Source organism: Ursus americanus, chromosome 21 (assembly GCF_024610735.1).
Source record: "Ursus americanus isolate L20-20 chromosome 21, mUrsAme1.1.p, whole genome shotgun sequence".
Taxonomy (NCBI): Eukaryota; Metazoa; Chordata; class Mammalia; order Carnivora; family Ursidae; genus Ursus; species Ursus americanus.
The window spans coordinates 51,686,431-51,704,995 of record NC_142147.1 but is presented as its reverse complement, the minus strand read 5'-3'; positions in this window follow the sequence as shown (position 1 = coordinate 51,704,995).

The window sequence follows — 18,565 nt, the reverse complement described above, 5'->3', positions numbered from 1 at the left end:
AGGGATCCCCTTTCTCCACATCCTCTCTAACAATTGTTGTTTCTTGCCTTGTCTATTTTTGCCATTCTAACTGGCGTAAGGTGGTATCTCAGTGTGGTTTTGATTTGAATTTCCTTGATGGCTAATGATTTTGAACATTTTTTCATGTGTCTGTTAGCCATTTGTATGTCTTCATTGGAAAAGTGTTCATATATTCTGCCCATTTTTTGATTTGTTTATTTGTTTCTCGTGTATTGAGTTTGAGAAGTTCTTTGTAGATCTTGGATACCAGTCCTTTATCTGTAGTGTCATTTGCAAATACATTCTCCCATTCCGTGGGCTGCCTCTTAGTTTTTCTGACTGTTTCCTTGGATGTGCAGAAGCTTTTAATCTTGATGAAGTCCCATAAGTTCATTTTATCTTTTGTTTCTCTTGCCTTTGGGGATGTGTCATGAAAAAGGTTGCCTTGGCCGATGTCGTAGAGGTTGTTGCCTATGTTCTCCTCTAGAATTTTGATGGATTCCTGTCTCACATCGAGGTCTTTCATCCATTTGGAGTTTATTTTTGTGTATGGTGTGAGAGAGTGGTCAAGTTTCATTCTCTTGCATGTAGCTGTCCAATTTTCCCAGCACCATTTATTGAAGAGACTGCCTTTTTCCCACCGGATGTTTTTTCCTGCTTTATCAAATATTAGTTGCCCAAAGAGCCGAGGGTCCATTTCTGGGCTCTCTATTCTGTTCCATTGGTCTATGTGTCTGTTTTTGTGCCAGTACCATGCTGTCTTTGTGATCACAGCTTTGTAGTACAGCTCGAAATCCGGCATTGTGATGCCCCCAGCTTTGTTTTTCCTTTTCAACAGTTCCTTGGAGATTCGGGGCCTTTTCTGGTTCCATACAAATTTAAGGACTGTTTGTTCCAGTTCTTTGAAAAATGTCCTTGGTATTTTGATCGGGATAGCATTGAAAGTGTAGATTGCTCTGGGTAGCATGGACATTTTAACTATGTTAATTCTTCCGATCCATGAGCATGGAATATCTTTCCATCTTTTTATGTCTTCCTCAATGTCTTTCAGGAGTGATTTATAGGGGCGACTGGGTGGCACAGCGGTTAAGCGTCTGCCTTCGGCTCAGGGCGTGATCCCGGCGTTATGGGATCGAGCCCCACATCAGGCTCTTCTGCTATGGGCCTGCTTCTTCCTCTCCCACTTCCCCTGCTTGTGTTCCCTCTCTCGCTGGCTGTCTCTATCTCTGTCAAATAAATAAATAAAATCTTTAAAAAAAAAAAAAAGGAGTGATTTATAGTTTCTAGAATATAAGTCCTTTACGTCTCTGGTTAGTTAATTCCAAGGTAACGTATGTTTTTTGGTGCTATTGTAAATGGGATGGATTCCCTAATTTCTCTTTCTTCGGTCTCGTTATTCGTGTATAGAAATGCAACTGATTTCTGAGCATTTATTTTGTATCCTGCCACGTTACTGAATTGCTCTATAACTTCTAATAGTTTGGGAGTGGCTTCTTTTGGGTTTTCCATATAGAGTATCATGTCATCTATGCAAAGATTTCTTAGCTACAACACCAAAATCATGGTCCAATAAAAATAAATATTAATAAATTGGACATCATCAAAATGAAAGACAACTGCTCTTTAAAAGATACTATTTAGACTGTGAAAAGACAGCCACCAGATAAAAAGAAGATGTTTGTAAATCATATACCTGATAAAGGATCTCTGTCCAAAACCTGTTAAAAATTTTCAAACACAAATGAACAGGCAACAAACCAACTAAAAATGTAGGCAAAACTTCAACAGACACTTCACCCCCAGAAAATATACAACAGGCCGGTAAGCATAAGAAAAGATGCTAAACATCATTAGTTATTAAGGAAACACAAATTAAAACCACAATGAGATCCAACTACACACCCAATAGAATAGCTAACATTAAAATCAAACCAAAACAACAAAACAGACCACGCCAGGCCCTGGTAACGATATGGAGGAACAATGGCACTACTGGAATCTGGACCTTACCAGGAAGTGTGGCCTGAAGAGAGAGAAGCCTCAGCCCCACCTTCAGACAGTGCTTGTTCTATTCTCATGGTCCCTGTGTTGCCCATCCTCTGAAGGGACAGTCAGGCTAGTTCCTGTGACCTCCCACTCTCCTGCGTCGTGAATGTTTCTGATGCTGGCTCAGAGGCATATCATCTATTTGCTAAAATCTAGTGTTTATATTAACACTCTGCACTCAAGGGGGAGGCCCTGTCCTTGCCACAGTCCTCTGACTGTCCCTATATGCACCTATATTCAGTAGAACCACGAGGTCTGATAGAATCATTCCGAAGTCCTTCTCCTTCTTCAGTCCAGATCCCAGTACAAAGGTCTAGAGTGTCTCTACCCACATTCCAGGGCTCTGTTCTTCCTCTTCATGTTCACCACATGAGACAAGATGATCATCTAAATATCACAGAATGAGAAAGGGGGGCTGCTGTTCTTACCTGTCTTAATCCCATAAACATGCGAGGAGATCATGTCTAATAGGACAGGAGGTATTTGGGTTATGGAAACAGGAAGAGAGGAAGAGAAAAGTAATGTCCAGGTAAAGAAGTAGAAAGGAGAGTGGGACAAGAGAAGCACCAGGACTACAGAGGAACTTGGGGAAAGCGGTACAAAAAGAGAAATGTAGTTCGAGCCCAAAAAGCTTCCAGTGGTGCTGTGGGCAGATATAGAGAGGGCACAAAGTAAATTGCCCTTACTTTAACTGAATGCACCCATGAATCCAAGAGGAAGATAATCCTTGGAGAACAGCAGCCAAGTTGTAGGGAATATGGGATGCTGATAGAGGAGGTGACAGGCAACATTTCCTGTATGTTTCAAAGCTACTCTCAGGTGGTATAAAATTCCATTTCATGGAATTGACACAAAGCTGCTGTTCATTAAGACCCAAAGGGGACAACACAGCTGAGAGTAATATGGCGTCACAGTTAAGAGTGTGGTTTCTGAAGCCAAACTACTGGGTGAGAGCCCCAGCCCCACTGCTTACCAGCCCAGACACCTTGAGACACCTGTTTCTCATTTGCAAACAAAGTGTCTGTCTCTCAGGGGGAGACTGGACCAGGGCCTTGAACAACTGTCCACCATTACTCTTGTTAAGTATATAAACAGAATGACAATAAAGGAGAGAGGGAGCACGCTCGAGAGAAGGGCAAAAAGAGAGGGATGAAAGGAAAAGTAGAGAGACAAGTAGCAAGTGGTAAAAACCCAGCAACAGACTGAGAGAAAACCTACATTTGAGTCAGAAATAGGTAAAAGAGCCACAAAAAACCCTAAAAGGTTTTTAAAACTTTAAAATTGGTAAGGGAAAAATGATGTTGGGACATCGACACATTGGATATAATCCAGGGTGGAGATTGCATCTGTTTCTCGCACTCAGGGTTTCAAGACCCCACCCCCACCCTCATGGTCATGCCCCACAGTAGTAACAGATCTCAACTATCACTTCTTGCAGCTCCCCGACCTGGCTAAAAGTCACAGCAGAGAATGGCCAAAGTTCTCAACTAAGGAGCTCAAATCTAACAGTTGGCCTTTAGACAGTCTGACCTTCTTTCATTTAGCTCTCAATTTGTATGATGCTACCTTTGGGCTCCCACAACCCCCAGAATGGATCTATAGATTGCTCCCTCATGATATCGAGCCTTTCCATAGCTATTAATCAGAGTTTCTCAGAGCCACAGAGGGTCTCAGCTGCCTTTAGACATAGGTAAGATCAGGAAACCCCTGTAGGTTCATTGTGGAGCCACAAAGGGATGGGAGAATTGATAGAGTGTATGAGGACTCTAGGCATGGTAAAGCATGAGAATTGAGTTCATGAGTTCTGGGAACTTATTTCTCACCAAGCACCCAGCGAAGCTCACATCCAGGACTCAACGTTCCTTTTGCTTAATGAAGCTGTAGCTTGTCAGGTGTCCTTGAATAGAGTTCCCTAGATTAGGGAGGTTTGGATGTAGATTAGTCCCCATTCTAGCTTTGAGAGCAAGCACCTAACTGGCACAGAGAACAGAGCTCCTCATAGCTTTCCCCCATTCTTCATTCTCTGGGAGACATGGCCCCAGCAGCATGAATATAATATTCCTAAGTGGGACACTAATCACACACCCCCAAGCCCCATCCTAGTTCTCCTGAAAATAGGCATGTAAGCAGCCTCCTGGGGTCAGAGGTTCTAGGGAGGACACCCCTCTCCTCTGATCCTCAGAGGGAAGTAATAGCCAGGGGAGGAAAAGTGAAACAGGGAAGGAACAGAGACAAAAACAAATGGGATGAATTGCTTCCTTTATGCCAACTCATTTATACAAATCAAAGCCACAAAAGATAACAATCAAAATAACCATCTGTACTGTTCCTCTCGAATCCACTAAGTGAAACCTTTCTTTAATATTCACCTCCGCTTAGCCCAGCCCTTACTTCAGATCAGCTTCTCAAAGGGCAGAAAAGAATGAGAAAGAGTGATAAAAAGGAAGGAAGGAAGGAAGGAAGGAAGGAAGGAAGGAAGGAAGGAAGGAAGGAAGGAAGGGAGGAAGGATGGAAGGAAGGAAGGAATGGGAGGAAGGAAGGAATGGAAGGAAGGAAGGAAGGAAGGAAGGAAGGAAGGAAGGAAGGAAGGAAGGATGGAAGGAAGGAAGGAATGGAAGGAAGGAAGGAAGGAAGGAAGGAAGGTGAGACAGAGAGAGAGAAGGAGAAAGAAAGAGAGAAAGAAAGAACGAAAGAGAGAAAGAAAGAAAGAAAGAGGAAAAAGGAGAAAAGGAAGAAAGAGGAAAAGGAAGAAAGAGGAAAAGGAAGAAAGAGGAAAAGGAAGAAAGAGGAAAAGGAAGAAAGAGGAAAAGGAAGAAAGAGGAAAAGGAAGAAAGAGGAGGGGCGCCTGGGTGGCTCAGTTGTTAAGCGTCTGCTTTCAGCCCAGGGCCTGATCCCAGGGTCCCTGCTTCTTCCTCTCCCACTCCCCCTGCTTGTGTTCCCTCTCTTGCTGGCTCTCTCTCTCTCTCTCTCTCTCTCTCTCTCTCTCTCTGTCACATAAATAAATTAAGTTTTAAAAAAAGGAAGAAAGAGGAAAAGGAAGGAAGGAAGGCTCCTAGATCTCATTCAGGCTTGAAAAACATGACGTCTGTTTATTGCTACTTTTCTCCAGAGAGACAGAGAGAGAGAGAAAGGGAGAGAAAGAGAAAGAGAAAGAAAGAGAAAGAGAAAGAGAAAGAGAAAGAGAAAGAGAAAGAGAAAGAGGGAGAGAGAGAGAAGGGGAGAAGGGGAGAAGAGTAGAAAGGGAAAAAGAGAGAAAGAGAGAGAGAAAGATAAATCCTGGATCTCATTCAGCCTTGAAAACCATGACCTCTTTTTCTTGCTATTTTTCTCCAGACACAAGAGCGCCTCAAAAATTACAAAACCTTTGGGGTGCCTGGGTAACTCAGTTGGTTAAGCATCTGACTCTTGGTTTTGGCTCTGGTCATGATCTCCGATTCATGAGATCGAGCCCTGCACCCAGGGCAGAGTCTGCTCGAGATTCTCTCTCTCCCTCTCTCCTCTGCCTTCTCTCTCTCTAAAATAAATAAAATCTTTAAAAAATATTACAAAGCTCTCTGGAGGGATGGGAATATCTGCCTTTCTTCTCTCCCCTTCTCATGTGCACATGCATGCTCACACACACTCAGATTCAGACTTCTTCAAAAGGATACAGACATTGTTGTGATTAGGGATTAGTGAAATACATCTCAAATTATTTATTCTGTAGAAGTTTTGCTAATCCTGCATTTTCCCAAGAAGGATATCAAAAGTGCACCTGATTTCACAGCATGGAGATCTCTCTCTCTCACCGCCCCCCCCCCCAATCCCTCTCTCAGTACATATGAAAGCAACCTTAGCAGTCAGTTCCAATTTTTTGGCTAATTTTCTTAATATCATTTCCTTTCAATGAATTACAAAATTTTAAAAAATGTAACCAGAAGTATTAGCAAATATTAACAATATCACTGAGAAAAACTCTTTCTGTATTATGGGTTACAATGATTTAATGTAACTTCCTTCCATTATATAGCATTTTACAAACATACTGCAAGTAGCAAAATTGTGTGTGCACAGTTGTGTTAGGAGAGCAGAGGCAGACTGCTATCCCTACGGCATTTACAGACCTTTGCATGAAGAGCATGAAGCCTCTTTCAGTAACAGAAATGAAACTCAGAACCTGCCAAGGGGCTCTGGAGGCATGTCTCCAGGCGTAGAAGGGGGTTCTCCAGTTCCACTTCTTTGAAGGCTTTCTGGATAACCACTGTCACCATCGAGGTGATGATGGGTTAGTGTGTGTGTGTGTGTGTGTGTGTGTGTGCGTGCGTGCGTGTGTGTGTGTTCCACAGGCATATGCTGCTTGAAGCTGGTCCCACCTCCAAACGGGGGGCAGAGATGAGGCTGGCACTTTGATTAAAGCCTTCAGGAAAACTACAAGGAAAGAAAAGCAAATAGTAACCAGAAGCAGGGCAATCTTGTTTTAGACAACTTACTTTGCTCACCTTCCAGTTGGTACTTCTCCTCAGGGAACCTCCCTCGCCTGTTCCCGTCTGCCCCCACCATGCGGAACTGATTCTCTGTATCTCTACCTAGACTGTCTAGGTTCAGAGAGGGGAGGATTTGAGGGGGAGAAGACAAAAGAAGCTTCCCTTCCCAGCTGTGCTGTGTTTCCTTTCTGAGAAAGCATCCTTCTCAGAGATTAACCTTAAGACTGCATTAACTTAGGAGGTGCATCTGAATCACCTGCAGGGCTTGTTAGAACACAGACCACCAGGCCTCAATCACAGAGATTCTTGATTCAGCAGGGCCAGGGTGTGGCTGGAGAGTTTGCACATCTAACAAGTTCTAAGGTGCTGGTGCTGGTCCTGATGCCTGGACCATCCTCTGAGGACCTCTGACTTAGGCCACTGTTCATGAATGATGATGCTTTTAGGTTGTATGCTGGAAAGCACAAGGATGGAAGTTCAGGCTGCGGACTTGCTGCTGTGGCTTTTTGTGGTGTGTGGTGGGAGAAGGGAGTGGTGGGAAATGCAGGCGCTTCTGCCCCTGCAGCCCCAGTGCTTTGGGAAGGGGGCAGGATGGAACCTATGCAGCACCCTTGGCAAAGGCAATCTGCACGTTCTTAAAATATTAATATAAATTGACCAGAGAACCCAGAAATCCCACACCTAGGTGTGTACCCAAGAGAAATAAAAGCATGTCTGTACAAAGACCTGAACTCAAATATTCATAATAGCCTTAATTTTGACAGCTAAAAATGGGAGCCCTCAGATTTAAGAATAGCTCTTCATAATGTGATTTTGCTAAAAAAAAAAAAAAAAAAAAAAAAAAACTTTTAAAAATTATTTTGGCTAGATTTTTTTTATAGAAATGATTCTGCTGATAATATGTACATATTCACATTTGCATTATGTGAATAACATATGTTATGTTTTAATAAAACTACTTTTAATAAAGCTAGTAATACAAAGAAGAACCACCAGCCCTAGTAAAATATTTACCACCTGAAATCCATTCCTAGCTGCTAACAATTAAATATACTGAATAAATGTATAAGTTTTATGGAACATTAAATGATTTACCTTAAATCTCACCATTGCTCCAGTCACTTCCATTTTTGATTTTTTATGTCATTCTTTTTACCTATTAAGCAACTGACTCATTGGGAGCCTGGGTCATATTTCATTTTTCCACTATCATTCACTCTTCATCTTGCAAATATCATTACAAGGAAATATTCAGTTATGAAAGGTTTTCATGGTCAAATAATGCACTTGTTTCTGAAAATAATTGTAATAATGAGCAAAAGGGGAACGAGTACCCACATGATCCCAACAAAAAGTAATAGATCACATACACACTGCTAATGTGTGTCTTATTAATAACAGGTCTTATTCCCAAATATGTTGGGGATGAAAGAACATAAAGGGACAAATCAAGAGGTATAAATTAAAGGGAAAATAGAGGTCAAATTGCTATGACCAAAAATTAAACTAAATGTTATTTTGTAGATTTTCAGAGGCCAAAACAGGTAATTATTCACTTTTAGATAGGCAATTTGCCTTTTGGCTTTTACATTCATCATTTCACCAATTTGTTTGCTATTAACAAGGTATGAGTGAAGGGTAAAAATTCTAGAGTAACCCTCCCAATAAAGCAGGTGTAGTGATGGAAATATATTCTGGGGAAACAAACTGAGGGCTTCAGAGGGGAGGGAGGTGGGGGATTGGGATAGGCCAGTGATGGGTATTAAAGAGGGCACATATTGCACGGAGCACTGGGTGTTATATGCAAATAATGAATCATGGAACATTACATCAAAAACTAAGGATAAACTGTATGGTGACTAACATAACAAAATAAAAATTATTATAAAATAAGAAATATATTTTTGGAAACAAATGATGTAAGTTTAAGGGAATATAGATTTCAGTTGAGAGAAAGAATTTCCATGCAGCTGCCCTAATACACCATTCCTCAATTTTTAGCTGCAGGAGTTCCATATCCAGCTTATGGCAAATTTTCTTCTTAAGAGTTCCCTCTCATGAGCCATTCTGGCTGTATATTCCTGGAGTTACTGACAAATATGCTTGTCCTCCCTTTCAGGTCTCTCTGTATGATTCTATTCCTCACGGAGACATGGAGGCATCTTCTAATAACCGGCTCTGATTGCTTCTCTCCTTAAATTCATAACCCAGCCAAGACATTGGGTCACTCAGAATATAAACCCATTTTTATTTCTTCTATTGAATCTCACTGATTCTCTGCCTCATGACAGATCAATCTGTTACGCCTAGGGCTTAGCCTTGCCAATTCACAGAGGCCTCAGAACTTTCTCCCTCCCCCCTCCTTTTCTGTACCAGGATCGAAATTCTTTTAATCAACCAATTTCACCCACTTATTAAGTTCTTGATGAAGTGCACATTGAGAGCCTCCCTGACAAGTGAATTCCTGACTCTTCTCTTCCAGCTCACATGTTTGCAAAGTAACCCCGCTGGGTGCTCAAGAGGTGGGTTTTGGAGCTATATGGGCTGGACTGCAATCCATTATTTAGCCCTACTTCTGAGATCTGGGGCATCCTTCATTCTCATCCCCACTCCCTGCTCCTCCTTTCCTCTTCCCTTCCTTACTGTTCTACAGAGTACTACCAGACTCTAACACATCATATGTTCTACTTAATTAATGTCAGATATATCTCATTCCCTGAATGAGATTTTTGGTTTTATAGTAAAAGGATTTCATGTGTCTTGTTTGCAGCTCTGTTTCCATTAACTAGAGTACACAAAATATAGATACAAATAAATGTGACATAGCTAATCCCATCCCTCTCTATTCCTCATCTTATTTCTTTCATTTTACTTGTCACATCTAACACTATATCATCTATTTTTATTTATTTTTTATTTTTTTAATGATTTTTTATTATATTATGTTAGTCCCCATACAGTACATCCCCGGTTTCCGATGTAAGGCTCGATGATTCATTAGTTGTGTATAACACCCAGTGCACCATGCAATACGTGCCCTCCTTACTACCCATCACCGGTCTATCCCATTCCCCCACCCCCTCCCCTCTGAAGTCCTCAGTTTGTTTCTCATAGTCCATACTCTCTCATGTTTCATTCCCCCTTCTGATTACCCCCCCCTTTCTTTATCCCTTTCTTCCCCTACCGATCATCCTAGTTCTTATGTTCCATAGATGAGAGAAATCATATGATAATTGTCTTTCTCCGCTTGACTTATTTCACTTAGCATTATCTCCTCCAGTGCCGTCCATGTTGTAGCAAATGTTGAGAACTCGTTCTTTCGGATAGCTGAGTAATATTCCATTGTATATATGGACCACAACTTCTTAATCCAGTCATCTGTTGAAGGGCATCTCGGCTCCTTCCATGATTTAGCTATTGTGGACATTGCTGCTATGAACATTGGGGTGCATATGGCCCTTCTCTTCACTACGTCTGTATCTTTGGGGTAAATACCCAGTAGTGCAATGGCTGGATCATAGGGTAGCTCAATTTTTAACTTTTTAAGGGACCTCCACACTGTTTTCCAGAGTGGCTGTACCAACTTGCATTCCCACCAACAATGTAGGAGGGATCCCCTTTCTCCACGTCCTCTCCAACAATTGTTGTTTCTTGCCTTGTCTATTTTTGCCATTCTAACTGGCGTAAGGTGGTATCTCAGTGTGGTTTTGATTTGAATTTCCTTGATGGCTAATGATTTGGAACATTTTTTCATGTGTCTGTTAGCCATTTGTATGTCTTCATTGGAAAAGTGTCTGTTCATATCTTCTGCCCATTTTTTGATTTGTTTATTTGTTTCTCGTGTATTGAGTTTGAGAAGTTCTTTGTAGATCTTGGATACCAGTCCTTTATCTGTAGTGTCATTTGCAAATACATTCTCCCATTCCGTGGGCTGCCTCTTAGTTTTTCTGACTGTTTCCTTGGATGTGCAGAAGCTTTTAATCTTGATGAAGTCCCATAAGTTCATTTTATCTTTTGTTTCTCTTGCCTTTGGGGATGTGTCATGAAAAAGGTTGCCTTGGCCGATGTCGTAGAGGTTGTTGCCTATGTTCTCCTCTAGAATTTTGATGGATTCCTGTCTCACATCGAGGTCTTTCATCCATTTGGAGTTTATTTTTGTGTATGGTGTGAGAGAGTGGTCAAGTTTCATTCTCTTGCATGTAGCTGTCCAATTTTCCCAGCACCATTTATTGAAGAGACTGCCTTTTTCCCACCGGATGTTTTTTCCTGCTTTATCAAATATTAGTTGCCCAAAGAGCCGAGGGTCCATTTCTGGGCTCTCTATTCTGTTCCATTGGTCTATGTGTCTGTTTTTGTGCCAGTACCATGCTGTCTTTGTGATCACAGCTTTGTAGTACAGCTCGAAATCCGGCATTGTGATGCCCCCAGCTTTGTTTTTCCTTTTCAACAGTTCCTTGGAGATTCGGGGCCTTTTCTGGTTCCATACAAATTTAAGGACTGTTTGTTCCAGTTCTTTGAAAAATGTCCTTGGTATTTTGATCGGGATAGCATTGAAAGTGTAGATTGCTCTGGGTAGCATGGACATTTTAACTATGTTAATTCTTCCGATCCATGAGCATGGAATATCTTTCCATCTTTTTATGTCTTCCTCAATGTCTTTCAGGAGTGATTTATAGTTTCTAGAATATAAGTCCTTTACGTCTCTGGTTAGTTAATTCCAAGGTAACGTATGTTTTTTGGTGCTATTGTAAATGGGATGGATTCCCTAATTTCTCTTTCTTCGGTCTCGTTATTCGTGTATAGAAATGCAACTGATTTCTGAGCATTTATTTTGTATCCTGCCACGTTACTGAATTGCTCTATAACTTCTAATAGTTTGGGAGTGGCTTCTTTTGGGTTTTCCATATAGAGTATCATGTCATCTGCAAAGAGAGACATTTTGACTTCTTCTTTGCCGATTTGAATACCTTTGATCCCTTTTTGTCGTCTGATTGCTGTTGCAAGGACTTCTAGTACTATGTTGAATAATAGTGGTGAGAGTGGGCATCCTTGTCGAGTTCCTGATCTTAAGGGAAAGGCTTCCACCTCTTCCACATTGAGAATAATATTTGCAGTAGGCTTTTCATAGATGGCTTTTATGAGATTGAGAAATGTACCCTCTATTCCTACACTCTGAAGGGTTTTAATCAGGAAAGGATGCTGTATTTTGTCAAATGCTTTTTCGGCATCGATTGAGAGGATCATATGGTTCCTGAGTCTTTTCTTGTTGATATGATGTATCACGCTGATTGATTTGCGAATATTGAACCACGCTTGCATCCCAGGTATGAATCCCACTTGATCGTGATGGATAATCCTTTTAATGTACTGTTGGATTCTATTAGCAAGTATCTTGTTGAGGATTTTGGCGTCCATATTCATTAGGGAAATCAGTCTGTAATTCTCCTTTTTGAGGGGGTCTTTGCCTGGTTTGGGGATCAAGGTAATATTGGCCTCATAGAATGAGTTTGGTAGCTTTCCTTCTGTTTCTATTTTTTGAAATAGCTTTAGGAGAATAGGTATTATTTCTTCTTTGAATGTTTGGTAGAATTCCCCAGGAAAACCGTCCAGGCCTGGAGTTTTGTTATTTGGAAGGTTGTTTATCACTGACTCAATTTCTTCATAATTAATTGGCCTGTTTAAGGAATCAATTTCTTCCGGTTTCAATCTTGGTAGTTTATAGGTTTCCAGGAAGGATTCCATCTCTTCCAGATTGCTTAGTTTATTGGCATATAGCTGTTGATAAAAATTTCTAATAATCCTTCCAATTTCAATGGTGCTCGTCATGACCTCTCCTTTTTCATTCATAATTTTAATAATCTGGGTCCTTTCTCTTTTCTTTTGGATAAGTCTTGCCAGTGGTCTGTCAATTTTATTGATTCTCTCCAAGAACCAGCTTCTAGTCCTGTTGATCTGCTCTACTGTACTTCTGGTTTCTGCTTGATTGATTTCAGCTCTAATTTTGGTCAACTGCTTCCTCGTGCGTGGATTAGGCCTGTCCCTCTGTTGCTGTTCCAGCTTCTTGAGGTGAGAATATAAAAACTGCATTTTAGGTTTTTCTATTCTTTTGAGTGAGGCTTGGATGGCTATGTATTTCCCCCTTAGGACTGCCTTTGCAGTATCCCATAGGTTTTGGACTGTTGTATTTTCATTCTCATTGGTCTCCATAAATTGTTTAATTTGATTTTTGATTTCCTGGTTTATCGAGTCATTCCTGAGCAGGATGGTTCTTAGTCTCCAAGTGTTTGAGTTTCTTCCAAATTTTTCCTTGTGGTTGAGTTCCAATTTCAGAGCGTTGTGGTCTGAGAATATGCAGGGGATAATTTCAATCTTTTGGTATCGGTCGAGACCTGTTTTGTGTCCCAGAACATGGTCTATTCTTGAGAATGTTCCATGGGCATTAGAATAGAATGAGTATTCTTTTGTTCTGGGGTGTAGTGTTCTATATATATCTATGAGGTCCAACTCATCGAGTATGGCATTCAAAGCCTTTGATTCTTTGCTTAGTTTTTGCCAGGGTGTTCTGTCTATTTCTGATAGTGGAGTGTTGAGGTCCTCCACTATTAATGTATTTTTATTTATATGTCTCTTTATTCTGGTTAAGAGTTGGCTTGTGTATCTTGCTGCTCCCCTGTTGGGGGCATATATATTTATAATTGTCATATCCACTTGTTGAATACTTCCCTTAAGAATAATATAGTGCCCTTCTGCGTCTCTAACTATAGTCTGTAGTTTAAAATCCAATTTATCTGCTATGAGAATTGCTACCCCAGCTTTCTTTTGAGGTCCATTTGCGTGAAAGATGGTACTCCATCCCCTTACTCTCAGTCTGAATGCATCTTTGGGTTCGAAATGAGTCTCTTGTAGACAGCAAATGGATGGGTCATTTCTTTTTATCCAATCTGCAACCCTGTGGCGTTTTATGGGATGGTTCAAACCATTTACATTAAGACTGATTACTGAGAGATATGATTTTAAAAATGCCATGTTGCCAGTAAAGTCTTCTTTGTATTGGCTGTGACTTTCTGTTCTGTATCACTCTTGGGGCCTTTTTACTTTTATAGAACCCCCCATAATATCTCCTGTAGGGCTGGTTTCGTGGTTACAAAATTGGTTAGTGACTGGCGATTCTGAAATGTCTTTATTTCTCCGTCAATTCTGAATGACAGCCTTGCTGGATAAAGGATCCTTGGCTGCATGTTTTCCTCTGAAAGAGCTTTAAATATGCTCCCCCAACCCTTTCTCTCATTCCAGGTCTGTGTAGACAGGTCTGACGTAATTCTGATGCTTTTGCCTTGGTACGTGAGAAATTTCTTTGCCCTGGCCGCTTTCGATACTGTATCCTTGCATCTAATATTTGCGAATTGCACTATGACGTGACGTGGCGTAGGTTTGTCATGGTTGAGCTTGGGAGGGGTCCTCTCTGCCTCTTGGACACGAATGTTTGTTTCCCTCGCTAGATTAGGGAAGTTTTCAGCTACAATTTGTTCAAATATCTCTTCTAGACCTCTGTTTTTCTCCACCCCCTCGGGGATGCCGATGATTCTAACATTGGATCGTTTCATTGAGTCAGTAATCTCCCGTAACCTACATTCGTGGGCATGGATTTTTTTAAGACCATCTTCTATTTTCATTTTTTCCTCTATTAACCCATCCTCCAATTCACTAACCCGTTCCTCTGCTTCTGCGACCCTGGCCGTCAGAGCCTCTAGTTTTGCCTGAATTTGGCTCATAGAATTTTTAATTTCTGTCAGATTCGCTCTCATTTCTGTCCTTAGGGATTCTATATTCTCAGTAACCTTTTCGTTAATAGTTTTTTCAATTCTACTCATCATTTTGACCATCGTTACTCTGAATTCCATTTCTGATAATTTGGTTACATCCATGTCCATTATTTCTGTGGCAGAGGCCACAGACTCACTGTCTTTTCTTTGCTGGGGGGGGGGGCTTCTCCTTCTTGTCATTCTGATGAGAAGAGGTTGCGGGGTTTCCAGAGCCCAAATTATTGACTGGGTGCCAGGCCGTGCCCCTTGTTTTATAGGGATCTTAGGGATGTGGGCTTCTTCTTTAAAGATTTTATTTATTTATTTATGTGGCAGCCAACCAGCGAGAGAGGGAACAGAAGCAGGGAAGTGGGAGAGGAAGAAGCAGGCTCCCAGCGGAGGAGCCCGATGAAGGACTCCTTTCCGGAACGGCGGGATCACTCCCTAAGCCGAAGACAGGCGCTCAATGACTGCGCCACCCAGGCGCCCGGGTTGTGGGCTTCTTGATTTTTCAGCCTGCCTTCTGTGTTCTGGGGGAGGGGCCTGCCACGCCGATACTCAGGCAACCCTGTTTGGGTAGAGTCTCCGTGTCCCCTGCGAGGGGGGATGGCGATGGGCACTCCCTGAGCCGGTATTTCCAGGCTTTTGTTCTCTGGCGGCTTTCCCTGGTGGTTTGCTGTGCCTCTTCTGAGAGTCAGAGCAGCAGCGGCCGAATTTCAGCCTCTGTCACAGAACAGAGGGATTGCGGCCCATTCTCTACTAATGTTCTGGCCACTTTAACTCTGTTACTGTTGGTGCTGCTCAACCCTGCAGCGTCCCGGGATGTGCGCCCCACACCCGGCGTCCCAGCCCTCACTTCCAGGGCCGGCGCGTCTCTGTCCTTTGTGTTTCTAACGCCGCCAGCGGCCAGCCGCCCCGCACGCGCTCCGGGAAGCTCCCGGTCTCAGTCTGGATCCAGTGAGCGCACCGGGATTCCAGTGTTCCGCGAGATGCCTGGTGGCGCGCGCACCCAGCTCACGGTCTCAGTCTGCTGTTTTACAGGTGCCGTCCGCGAGCCCCGCCCGCTCTCCCGTGCAAGTGGCTACCGCTTCCTGGTGCCCCGAACGCGGCGGCTCCCTCCCCCTTCCGTTTATCTTCCGATATCTGTGCACAGTTTCATGGCTCCCCGCTTCGTACCTCAATACTCAGCGCTGGAGATGTTCATTTGTAGAGATCCAGATGCGTCTTCCTGCGTCTCAGGCTGGTTCTGTGGTTGTTTAGGCTGGTCTGGTACCTATCCAGCTTGACTCGGAGGACCGGCTGAAAACGGTGTCTCCTACTCCTCCGCCATCTTAACTCCTCCTCCATATCATCTATTTTTAGTTATCAATTTCTGTGCCTTCCACTGATATGTGGAATTGGTGATGGCAATGGCACTACTGCATCATCAGCACCTGCAGGAATATCTACACTTAGGATGAACTCGTTACATGTTATTCAATGAATGATTAGATCTCAATGAGTACATGTAAGTCTATCTGGTGATGTGTTTCAGATGTATTATTTAGAGAGCATGTTTTAGAAACCATTTGTGAGCCAAGTCGACTAGCAGAGATAATTGGAGGAATTCATAGGAGATACTAAAGGCTTGAGTTAAGGAATTAGGAACGTGGAGGACAAGATACACCTGAGAGATACAGGGGCTGACATGATATGGGAACTGAGGAAGAAAACAGTGTCTAGACCAAATCTCGGTTTTCCAGTATGAGTAAGGGAGTGGGTGGCAGTCCCAATAACTGAAATTAGGAAGACAAGATGAGGAGAACCTCTCAAGGAGGAAACCTAATGGACCCTTTTAGATGGGGTACTTAGATGGAGGGAGAGAGAATTTACATCTGCCTGCGATGCAGATGGCTGCATGGATCTGCATCTCAGAAACAAAAATAATGAAACAAGAAACAGGATTTGGGAGTCCTGAGCATTGCTTCTTAAAATCAGGGGGCATATAGGAAGAGAAATGAAAACAGAATATTTAATGAAGTGAAATAATTTGTTTTTATTTTTGCCTATTGACGATCACTCTCTCTGAGATATCATTCTGCAATAGTATCTACTGCTGACTAAAAAGGAGAATGTTTGAAAGAGGCTCATAAAATACAAATTCTGCTGAGGTAGAAAACCTTATAATCGTGCTTGCCTGAGCTTGTTGGAAATTGCCTAACATGTCTTCTTACCATAACTTTCATGATTTTCCCTTGACCAAATGTATATATTGACTCTAGGATATTTAAATCTTTCAAATATCTAGCATTTGCTGACTATGCGGATATTGATTATAATAATGGGAGTAGCTCAGTATGCCATGGAAAGATATGCGGAATAACTATGAAAGTATACAAGGCTTTACACAAGAGACAGGAAAATCTACTGTGTCTACAATTTTCTATACACCAGGGGAACCAACATGTGCGTACCACAAAAACTAAGAGAGGGGTCATTTTCACAAAAAGAAAACAAAAGGGGGTGGGGGAGGTAGAATGTCAAATGTCCTAATAGAGAAGATAAATCTGTCAGGCTTGTATTAGTCAGGCATCAACCTTAATGGGGGAGTGGGGGTCAGAATGGGCAGGAGAAGGAAGGGGAGAGGAAGAGGATGAAGGAGAGCTGGAGGGAGAGAGAATTTACAAGGATTGACTTCTACAAGAACTATAGAATTAGCTAAGCAAATCTGAGAACAGAGGGGCAATCTTTCAGGGAGGGAAAGCAGGAGCAGTTTAGAACCTTCCATAGGCAGTCTGGAGCAATTGGAGCAATGTAGACCCCCCAATTGCTCTTTGGAATTTTATTCAGGGAATTCCCAAACCTTTCCTTGAAAGGCCTTTGTTGGGGGTGCCTGGGTGGCTCCATTGGTTAAGTGTCTGCCTTAAGTGTCAGCTCAGGTCATGATCCTGGGTCCTGGAATGGAGGCCCATGTCGGGCTCCCTGCTTGGTGGGGAGCCTGCTTTACCCTCTGCTGCTCCCCCTGCTTATGCTCCCTTGCTCGCTCGCTCTCTGTCAAAGAAATTAAATAAATAAATAAATAAATAAATAAATAAATAAATAAAAGTAAATAAAGACTTCTGTTGATTCAGTCAGATCCACCTGGATAATCACCCTGGTTTGGAGTCTTTTAAGGACTTTCATTACATCTGCCAAATCCCTTCACAGCAGCACCTAGATTAGGATCTGCTTCGATAACTGCAAGAGATTTGAAGATGCTAAGAAGTCCTTAAACCCCTCCCTTATATCCCTGTAGTTTAGCCTAACCAGACTGACACATCAAGAAACATCACAAGGCTTTATGCTGTTAAATATAAGAAAGTATAAGGAGTGCCTGGGTGGCTCAGTCGGTTAAGCATCCAACTCTTGATTTCTGCTCAGGTCATGATCTCAGGGTCCTGAGATGGAGCTTCAGCTCCACATTGAGCTCCTTGCTGAGCATGGAGCCTGCTTGAGATTCCCTCTTTCTCCCTCTGCCCCTCCCCGCTGCTGGCACTCTCAAGCAGTCTCTCTCTCTCTTAAAACAAACAAAAATAAAGGAAAGTGTTTCAATCGACACTTAACTATGTAGAACCATCTACCAAAAGAACGTCCTGATACAATCTGTGACTGAATAATTGCATTGCTTTAGTCAACGTTTCTTATGTCATGCTCATAATATTGTAACACAAATAATGCGATTGAAATCCTGGTTTCATAAATCACCCACTTGGAGCTTGATTGATATCGGTGTATTGTTATTTTCAATTTTATATCCTTCAGAGTATGCATTGCTTTGTAATTGTGGTTGCCATGTGGATGCAGTGGTTTTTAAAGCATTAATAAATCACTTCGTTAAAACACACATCCACAAGATATCATGCACTAAACCTCCATTTATCAATATCTTCCTTTATATAATGTGTTAATTATTATATAATATTTTAAAGTTATTCTCCATATTGTAGACTTTTCAAGTTATTTAGTTATTCGGCTATTGAAAGTAGGAAATTGCCTCTTGATGTTCTGAGAAAAATTTTAAGAACAAGGTGCATAATAAATAGGGGCCCAGAGAATGGGCCTATAAGCAAGTGCAGCAGAACCACCCAGCAGTTAGGGAGGGCATAAGGAACCTGGGTGGGTGAGGAAGACCAGAAGCACATTTAAAAAAGGAACCAGGGGTGCCCGGGTGGCTCAGTCGGTTAAGCATTTTTTAATACGTTGGGTTGTGGGTGGGGAGGTTTTCATCAGTTTTTC